Source organism: Electrona antarctica, assembly GCF_951216825.1.
Source record: "Electrona antarctica genome assembly, chromosome: 19".
Classification (NCBI taxonomy): Eukaryota; Metazoa; Chordata; class Actinopteri; order Myctophiformes; family Myctophidae; genus Electrona; species Electrona antarctica.
Window position 1 is genome coordinate 20146784 of NC_136800.1, and position 10725 is coordinate 20157508.

Genomic DNA, 10725 nt, shown 5'->3' on the forward strand with positions numbered 1-10725 from the left:
TTAAAGTAAAAGTAGTCTGAGGAAAGGGAACAGTTCTGTTCCCCGGACATTGTTTTGGGATATTTTTGCTGAGATGGCTCTGTTTGTCAAGTCTCAAGTCAGTGTGGAGATTGGCCGGCGGTGTTGCTGCCCCTCCCCTCCCCTCCCGACTCATGGCTCTTTACAGACGGGCCGACGGTACACAGACAGCAGCCTCTCCGCTGACTGTGTTAGTGTTGTGTTGCTGCAGGAGACGGAGTGTGAATGAACCGTGCGGTCACTGGAACAAAGCCACCGTATTAGCATTTGAATACCTGTTCTGTGAACACCGTAAAGGTGTGTGCCTACGTGACAAAATGACCAGGGGGAGGGGATCTTCAGCCTTAATCTCAGTGGGTGCTATTTGCCTTATTCTTTTTTCAGTGGGTGCCCAAGCCCTCAGGCACTCCCAAAGTTGACGCCGTTGCTGTGAGCTAGCCTGGCTAATAAGCCAGACTCAAATCACACTGTCGTGTGGTATTTGAGTCTGGAGATGCTGTGTATGGATCTTGTTTCCCGGGTGGCGGGTTCAAACATTTTCTCTTTGACGCAATTGGTCAGAGCTACTGTCAGTCAAAGGTCTCAAGCATTGAACGTCACTGTACCAAAGCCCGCCCATATTGCATACCGTGTCCCGATTGGCCACACCAGTTCTCTGGTGTAGGAAATGGGCGTAATCCGCCGGCAGGCAATTTTTTTTTTGCCAACCTGTGAGCACCATTGATACTTCTGACTGTACAATTTACAATTACAATTTACAATTTAGGCATTTAGCAGACGCTCTTAATCCAGAGCGATTTACATTTAGCAAGAACAAAAGCATGGGAATACATCACATATATAAAAAGCATTTATCAAGAAACATGCGTAAGCTAAAAACGTAGCTAGAACATATCTATATAATGACACTGTACATATAAACTATACATATATACTATACTATGCTGTACATATATACTATGAAGTGCTATGACTACATACAATGCATTTATTGTGCTGTCTACATAACATGCTATAAGTCTGTATCAAATGCTATCTAAGTCTAAAAAGTGCTGTCTAAGGGGGTAGGGTAAGTGCTATGGGCCATGGTGGAGTCTGAAAAGGTGGGTTTTCAGACTACGGCGGAAGATTGGGAGTGATGCTGCAGTTCTGACTGCAACGGGGAGTGCATTCCACAGTTTTGGAGCCAACAGATACTGTACAAATGTTTAAACGTATTTATAAGCATTACATCTCCTGCATGTGAGGACCTGGTTGTCCTGTTTGATCTAAATCGGAAAATAGCCGATCGCTAGCTCCTTTATTTTTTTTCTTTTCTCTAATCTTAATTGTTTTCTGTAATCATTTTGTTTATTTTGGAGAATAACAATATCATGTCCAAAACAGGGACGCCAGGTTGCAAGTGGTTATAAGTCAATAAGTCAATCAGATACATGAACGAACTGATAAGAACCAAAGCGTATCAGGGAAAAGGAAAACGCTAGCACCCTCCCACACCTTTGCCCCGCACCTTTTGCCCTTTGCCCTCGCACTATTGAGCTCAAATTGCACCTCTCTAAAACTTTTTTGTTGTATACTTATATTGAACATAGTCTACTGTGAAGTTAATAATAAAAGAATACTATAATAATAATAATTGTCCTACTACAAGGAAAACATGCACATGTACATATGATACTCTTTTTCTACACTTGTTTGCTCTTTTTTGCACTCTATATTCTATTTTGTTTGCTGTGTTTTGCTGTTTTGATGTCGTATTATATTTATGCTGCTGCATTGTCTGAAGGAAGCCAAACAAAAATAAGTTTTACTCTTATGTACCTGTACACAAGATGTAACAATAAAGCACAACCTTGAACCTTGAACCTTGAAGTCTGAGTGTGAAAATTGGTCTATCCGTTTTTCACACTTTGAAGACTTAGGGCCGATTCATACTCCTATTTTACCGCTGTTTCGGCGCTGTAGTGCCGAAAGGCTCGTCAGAAATTTTCAGTAGCACCGAAGAGCCGACTTTAGGACGGTACCCGCCCCCCGCCGAACCTCAAATGACGTCACATTGTAGGCTCTACAGAGCCGAACCGACTTTTATTCGGCTCTAAAATAGGAGTATGAATCGGCCCTTACATTTACACTCAAGGTTGTGTGTGTGTGAGTGTGTGTCAAGGGGATGTCACATGCTTCTAAGTACAATCTAAACAGCCTTTTAAATGCATACATACACACAGTAAAATCCTCAGTGTTAAGGGTCCATTTGGTTCCATATGTGCACTCTTTCAGAGTTAAATTAGCATTGAGGATTTTACTGTGCACGTATCAGCTGTGCACTGTGTCTATCAGAAACAAACATATTGGCACGTGTGTGTGTGTGTGTGTGTGTGTGTGTGTGTGTGTGTGTGTGTGTGTGTGTGTGTGTGTGTGTGTCATAGACTGTAAAAATGTGTGTGTATGTGTGCGCACACGCATTGCATGAATGTGTGCATGGGCATGCGTGTGTATTTCAATCCACCAGCAATATGTGAAGACGGAATGTAACATTTCTCCCTCTCAGAGTCTGTGTGTGTGTGTGTGTGTGTGTGTGTGTGTGTGTGTGTTCGTGAGTGTGTCATGTACAGTGGAAGAAAGGCCGCATCACGGAAAGCATATGCCCCTGTCACTCTCCTCACAGGCAGCACGTGTGCATGTCAGTGAAAGGATATCGTGTATGTGTGTGTGGGTGTGTGTGTGTGTGTGTGTGTGTGTGTGTGTGTGTGTGTGTGCATGCTTGCGTGCGTGCGTGACACATTGAAAAAGTAATCAAAAAGAGCCAAAGAGGGGAGCACAGACCGCTAGGAGTGCCTTGAATCTGTGTGTCTGGCATAGCAATTTTCTCCCCACTGCGAGCACGGCAGATTACCATGCAAGTCGTCCCATCAAGTTAAATGGAATCGGCCTGATGGGTACGAAATTTAAAAAAAAGACAATGTAGCGTAATTACCCAAATAAAACAGCAAGCTGTTAAAATAACCTGAAAGTAACCTGAGTGTTAGTTAGTTTAACTTGGAGAGTATGAGAATGTAATGTTACATTTTTATACTTTTACAGTGATGTGGGAAAGAAATATGAGGGGGAAATCTCCCCAAGGCAGTATTTTACCATGATGCATGTCGGGGCCACGTGTGCATGTGCATGTGTGTGTGTGTGTGTGTGTGTGTGTGTGTGTGTGTGTGTGTGTGTGTGTGTGCGTGCATGCGTGTACAGTTTGTACACAGGCGCATGCATGTGTGTACTGTAATATATTGTTAGAAACTTGAATCATACATCACCCACTCAGTCTGAGTTACAAGACAGAAGGTTATGCGTGGGGCGGTTGATTCTATGCAGATGATATACACCCATACATGAATATATAATGAACACGCTTAAGTATGATACAAATAAATAAAAAAACCTAAAGAGTGGAGACTTACCCCTCGGCCCATGGCTTAGCTAGTTCACACCCAGACGGAAGGTCGGTTGAAATACCGTATGAAGGACAGAACGTGGGGCCCTCCGGCCAAGACTGTGGTGCCCCCCCCCCCCCCCCCCCCCCACACACACACACACACACACACACCCACCCTCTGACCCACCCTCTGACCCACCCACATACACCCCCCCCCCCCCCCCCCCCCCACGTGTGGAAGATACTGGTGGCTTATTTTGGGCTTGGCATCAATCCCTCCCAACACACACACAATTCAAATTCAAAGGGCTTTATTGGCATGAGAAAACATACGTTTACATTGCCAAAGCAGAAAGCACAATACAACAATACAGCAATACAATCAAAACAAAAAATATGTACATTTGAACGTCAGAATCTTCAATAGATCAATTTCTATATTGTACCAAGATCACTGGATGCAGGTATAGTGCAGGAATATACACAATGATTAGTCTTTAGGGTGGTTGTGTTCCGTTTGATATCCTTCTCCTATCACAGCAACTCACAAATCTTGCTGCTGTGTTTAAACATTGTTGTACTTCGCCCAGCACACACACACTCCCCCCTGCCTCCATAGCGCCTCCTGTTGAGGTAACCTGAGATGTACGCCTCCCCCTCCCCCACTCGCATCCATACCCACCCAACCACCTCCCCATTCATTATCCAGACTCTCTCTCTCTGCGTTTACGCACGCACGCACGCACGCACGCACGCACGCACGCACACACGCAAGAAGTCTTCTGTGTGTACTTGCACCTGTTCAATATATGCCCCTACTCCCCACAACACCAGACACACGCACACACACGCATGCATGCACACATGCACACACACATTCCATGTGTGTGTTCCCCCCGCAGAATAACCCGATCTGGCCGCCACAACAAGCCATCAATCAGGGGGTGTCACTGCGACACACACGCACATGGGCACGCACGTGCACACACACACACACACACACACACACACACACACACACACACACACACACACACACACACACACACACACACACACGTGTGTTGCTGCATGATGGGACGTCAACCACAGAATGATAACAGCTCTGCTTGCTTTCACAGCAATAACAACAACCAAAGTACATTCTGCAATTTATACTGAACTTTATAACTGGATTAAATGGATGCGTATATTATTATATAGACCTGTTCAGCCGAATGGCGTTGCTAGGGAACAACAGTTTGGGCCCAATTTAATTTCCTGTCAACTGTTGATATTAGCAAACACTGTTGTCAAGTTTGAAAAGGTCTCTCTACATTCTACATCTCCACATCACACACAATAATCAACTGTGCTGTTTTAGTGATGCTTATTCCATATTATTAGAACTAATCAATTTGATGATAAAACAATCATCGATACAATTGTATAAAAGATAAAAATTGACAGTTGCAGCGTATATTCCACATTAATGTCAATATTAAGGAGGCAATTAAGTCTGTATTGTTCAAAAATGAACTAGTGTGAACTTTAAAATTGGCCATGTGGTTAACATCTTCTATAGAGGCATTGAGTGCAACAGCATATGTTTTAAGTTCCTACGTTGCTCACATGACAAGCTAACAGCTGGAAAGAAGAAGTGACTGGGTCAGCAGTGCTATCACAACAGATGTAAAAAGAATATAGCAGGCTTAGCAGTGCTCGACTTATACTTAAAGTAGTCATTGTGTTACAAATGTGAGACACTAATGTACATCTTTCCATTGGTTCTCAAGACAAACGCACACACACATGCACGCACACACGCACGACGCACACGTGCGCACGCCTTGGCAAGCACTTTGACAGTCTTGGAATGTAGGAGTTGTTGAGACATTCAATTTTGTTTGACTCTGTCAATAAATATTGTGAAAAGAAATCTAGAAGCTCACAACAGTTGCTTTTGCAAGGCGTTGTGAACTTGTAGATTGGCTATTTTCTAAATATTTGCTTTCTTATAGGCCATCATTTGGCAATTTATAGTATAGTTTGTTGATTACTACTTTTGATGCAGTAATGGTCTTTTTTAGGTATTAAAAGTCCTTAAAGTGTCACTTCAATGTCATCTGGGGGACTGGGGCTGGCCTCTGCATGGGGTGCAATGATAAGAATGAGAGAGAATGTTGCAATGGTGCTGCAACATTTTGAGTATCACATATTACATTCCATGTGCTACTGAAGGCCTACCCAGAGCCTTAGATATAGACAGAGTTACGCAAACTGCGTTCACTTTATGGGGCCAGTCCAATGGCGGCTCTCCTACATAGACTTCTATTGAGAATGGGGACAACCAACTGGGACAAGTCCTGGACCGGAAGTAGGCAGAAATGCATTGGACTCGATCAGCTTTAATGATCTTAAATCCCTTTATTTTCGATTGTTTTGTACAACATAAACGTTACATAAAGAGACTTTAGTTGTTAAGGCTCATTCATAGTCTGGATTTTCGTTGGAGCTCCGGTGGTGAGCTGACTACCGGAGCTGAAATAACCTTGAGCGGTGGTGAGTAAAAACAGAGAGGGCTGGGGTGGTGGCAGTGGTTTGCTCTTCACCGCAGCTCGTGACGTCATGTTGTAGTTCGGTGGTCACCACCGAAAATCCAGACTATGTATGAGCCTTTACTGTACAATACTTTAAAACATGTGTCATGTTGCAAACATGCTTAAAATAGCTCTTATTTGCGCCGCCCTCTTGAAAACAATGTATTTCAAACTCCAGCTTATCTCAGCTCAGGCTGCATGAACAGCACTCGAGCGTGTCTGCCCCCTCATCAATATCATAACTCTTCTATTAGATGGCTTTGGGCCTACACTTCCACTCTCCCATGATGATGAGCATTGTGACTATGAGGATGTAAATTAGCATTCTTGCTAAGTGCAGAAGTGCTAACCCAATTTACACTTACACACACTGCACACATGACAAATTACACACACTGCACACATTAGGCTACTATTACTACACACACACGCGCGCGCACGAACGCGCATACACACACACACACACACACACACAAACACACACACACGTCCAGTGAATTAGAGAACAGAATCCAATCCACTGACCACTAATGCTCTGGACCAAAGCTATAGGGTACTAATGTATTTGTATTTTCTTTTTGTTAAAACAAACAAAAACAATAAATGGTAGGCTACTGGCGGAGTGGCCAGGCCCAAGAAAATACATTTTCACGTGCGTTGCAAATTACTAATCAGGTAGACCACCCATTTATCAGCTTTTTTGTTCCAGCTCCAATTTGTCTGCTCATTTCTTTGTGTTATAATTTCTAATCCAATTTCACTTGTTTAATCTGTATCCTGACTGAGTTCTCTATCCTGATTGGATAAAATTGGTGTCCCTTGAAAAAGCATGTTTTGATTAGTGGAGAAACTCTAACAACGAGTAGCCTACTACCAAAGAAAATCACTTCCCCCCTACCTTTAATATGCTGTCGCTGTCTGCATCCTGCAAATGCAAATGAACACATAAAGTAAAGTAAATCTGCCAAAAATGTTGCAGCACTGGAGTGTTGCGCTTTCCTTAATTAGGCCAATACATTGGATGCACCTGTACTCCTCCGCTAGCTCTTTTGTAAATGCTTCCACTTAATTTGAACCTGCCAGCTCAGCTGATAGAAAAACTTGTATCCTTCCTAGTTTGTCTGAACATTGTTTCAATACATTTGTGATAAATAAAGAAGGTTTGTGTAGGCCTATGTATAACAAAGATTGTTTGTGTATATGTATGTTTTGAATGCTTTGTTTCCTAATGTAAGGTATTGTTTGCCTGGTTTGTATTATGTTTTCATGTGCGGACTGCAGATGGAAATTAGCATTTTTGCTAAATCTGTGGTAATTACAATGCATTTATGAAATGTCTAATAAGGCCTACCACCTATGGCTACCACTAATTCAAGCAGTTTGCACTCAGTGGTGGAAAAAGGCTGATACAATCAATACCACAATGTACGGTAGAAATAAGTCAAAATCTGGAATTCAAAAGTAGGCTATTGGCATAATAATGTGGCTACTTAAAGTACCAAATGTTAAAGTAGGCTCATCGTTATGCAGAATGTCTAATTTCACAAGTTTAAAAAATGGCTGAAATGTATAGTAAATTATAGTGGAATAAACTAAAAGTAGAAGTTTGTAGAACTAACAGTAGGCCTACTGAAAATTGGAAATAGGACTACTCCAGGAAAAGTACAGTACTTTACTTTAGTAAATATAGTAAATGTAGGCTACTTAATTACTGTCCAGTGTGTCCACCACTGAATATGCACTTACCACTTAGGTAAAGTATAGAGCTTCAGGCAGTAATCGACGTTGCACACAGAGTGTACTACAGTTGTATTATATCAAATGGACCGGTAATGCTTTGGTTACATTTGTATAAAAGGATTTACATTAACCCTGAATATTTGTGTTAGGGGCATTTAGGACTATGCCATATGTTGCTTTTAACAAAATTGGCACTGTGCTGAAATGGTGAAGCGACAATTATGTCCAGGGAGATCAGTTTCTATGGTGGAGAGGGACATTACATCCTTGCTAGTTCAAAAACTGTCATGGAAAGCCTGGCCTGGGTGAGTGGTATATTTTGCTCTCACCTGGCTCAACATAACTGTCTGTCTTGTCTAATCTCTAACATAATGCTTCTAACAACAATCCAAAGGCCAAAGCACTTCGGCTGAGAATTCAGCTAGTTACTTTTATTTATTTAGTAATTTCTGTCAGAGCCCCTTGAGATCCATCATCTCGTTTTCGAGAGGGTACCATCAAGCACAACACACAAACCATAACAATAAATAGAACATGTCAACAGACATAACAATCATAACAATTATGATGATTTTAATTGCGGCAAAGTGGCAATCTTCTGTTCTTTCAGTAAATGTGCACACTTCTAGTTTAACAGTCATAAGCTTTGAGCTTGACGCACACAAAACAAGCCCTCAGAGACAATAATTGTCATGAAAAATGTGCTTTACTTAAATAAAACAGCAAAAAAAACAATGTGGCAACAATGTTGCTTCAAAGACTGCTCCACTCCAAAGTGACAAAAACCCACCAGACTGTATGAATTAGCAATGAAATAAAAGCGAAGCATCATATTTGTCTGAGGCTTAATTTGACAATTAAATCAAGGAGCATAATCATTGGCTCATTCTTAATACAGATACTATTATATTGCACACTGCACATTCAATTCTTAATATGGTGTTGGTGACATGGGGCATGTCGTGCATTAGGAGGCACGTGTGGCTTGACCTCTTAATATGAGTATGGCGGCATGTGGTTACTACACATACAGTAGCTCCAATTCCATAAGTTTCCTATAGGGAGCTTAGTGTGGAAAAGGTGGTGTGCAAATGATGGGCATCACTTCCTGTTGTCAATCATTCAATTCATGCGAGTGATCTGTGTCGGGACTCGGGAGGAACACTTAAGGCTCATTCATAGTCTGGATTTTCGGTGGTGAGGTGACCACCGCTCCGGTGGTGAGCTGACCACCGGAGCTGAAATAACGTTGAGCGGTGGTGAGTAAAAACAGAGAGAAGGGCTGGGACAGTGGCGGTGGTTTGCTCTTCACCGCGGCTCGTGCCGTCATGTTGTAGTTCGGTGGTCACCTAACCACCGGAAATCCAGACTATGTATGAGCCTTAACCTGACATAATGGTCATGACATATTAGGAGGGAGGGATATTAGTCTGCCTACTTTCCCTACAAGATCTCCCTCCACACAGCTAATTCAAATTGATGATCAATGCTTATTAACAAGCACTGAAGTCACTTAACAAACACCATTTAGAGAGGAGATTGAGGTGTCAGATGTCACAGCAGCAACAGCAGCCAGTGAGAATGAATCACAGGACAGGAGTGAGGCTATAGGTCTACTGCTAAAAGCAAGTGTCAAGAGCCATTGCTGCTGTGCAGAGAGATCTTGTATGGTAAGTGGTCAAACTAATATGACCCTTTCTGATTTCTGTCAGGTTGTGTTCCCAGACATCCCACATTATTGTTCACTGACACAGATCACTCAAATGAATTGAATGACTGACTGACAGCAGGAAGTGACACCCATATGTCATGGGAGTCTCACGGGACAAATTGGCCTACTGGCAGCATGTACAAAATATGTGTCCAGTGGCTTTGCTATATCCAGCTCCGCACACACAGACACGCAGACAGGGGCAAAAACATACTGTAATCGCCATCGGCCTGGCGAAGATATAAAGACCATGGACCTGCTAACGGTAGAAGGGGTTGCTCATATAGGTACATTAGGTAATGTACAGTACTGTATGTTGGCTGCTATGATACATTATGCTGTGGAGTGAAATGACTGTTAGGGGTTGTACATGTCACTGTGCATATTATTGTTCTTTTGTACTGTATTGTATTCTAATGTATTGCATTGTGTGTACGTATGCAGCTGGTCCTCGTCTCCAAGAACAAAATCTCCCAAGGGAGATACAATAAAGTAACCTTGACCCTTGAGAAGATGTAGTGGGCCCTGAGTATGAAGCAGGATATACAGCTCAGAAAGAGAATGCCTACACAGTACATCGTCATCTGTACTGGATGGATGAAGGTTATCAACCGGAAGGTCAGGTTGAGTGAGTTCTGTCTAATTGGAAACAAGCTTTAGTAGTGATAATTGAACTTAATATGACTGGCTCATCATAATGAGTTCTTCCTCCTAACAGATTAGTTATGCAGGGGTAATGGCGGCGTGTCTGTTCAACCAGTCAGTGTTGCTCAGCGAGCAATGACTTCTGACAATTCTCTTTTCCACAACACTGCCCTCGATCCACCCGAGACCAAGGAAACAGTTGTTCAGTAGTTCAAATTGACAGTTGACTACATAGTCCATAATGTTGCTACTTTACCTACAAATACCTTTATCACTTTCAACCTGAGCGTTCATATTTTTGGCATATCAGAGCAAAATAAATAATATCCCTTGGGTTGGTCGGCTATTTTCGCTATGATAGGGCTTAAATGGATGATATATTCATTAGCTTAGGCAGTGATGAGAAGTTTCACTTTGATGGCATTAATCAATTCACACTCCTGATGTTCAAATGATACATAATATTATCTCAATTTGGGAGCTAGGCTCTCCCTTCATTGGAAGTAGACTATAATGTTAATCTTGTCGACAGACATTAAGCCGACACATTTATTCATGTTTGCACAATTTCAACCTTTTACATAAACCAACTGAAAGCGAATATAGATATT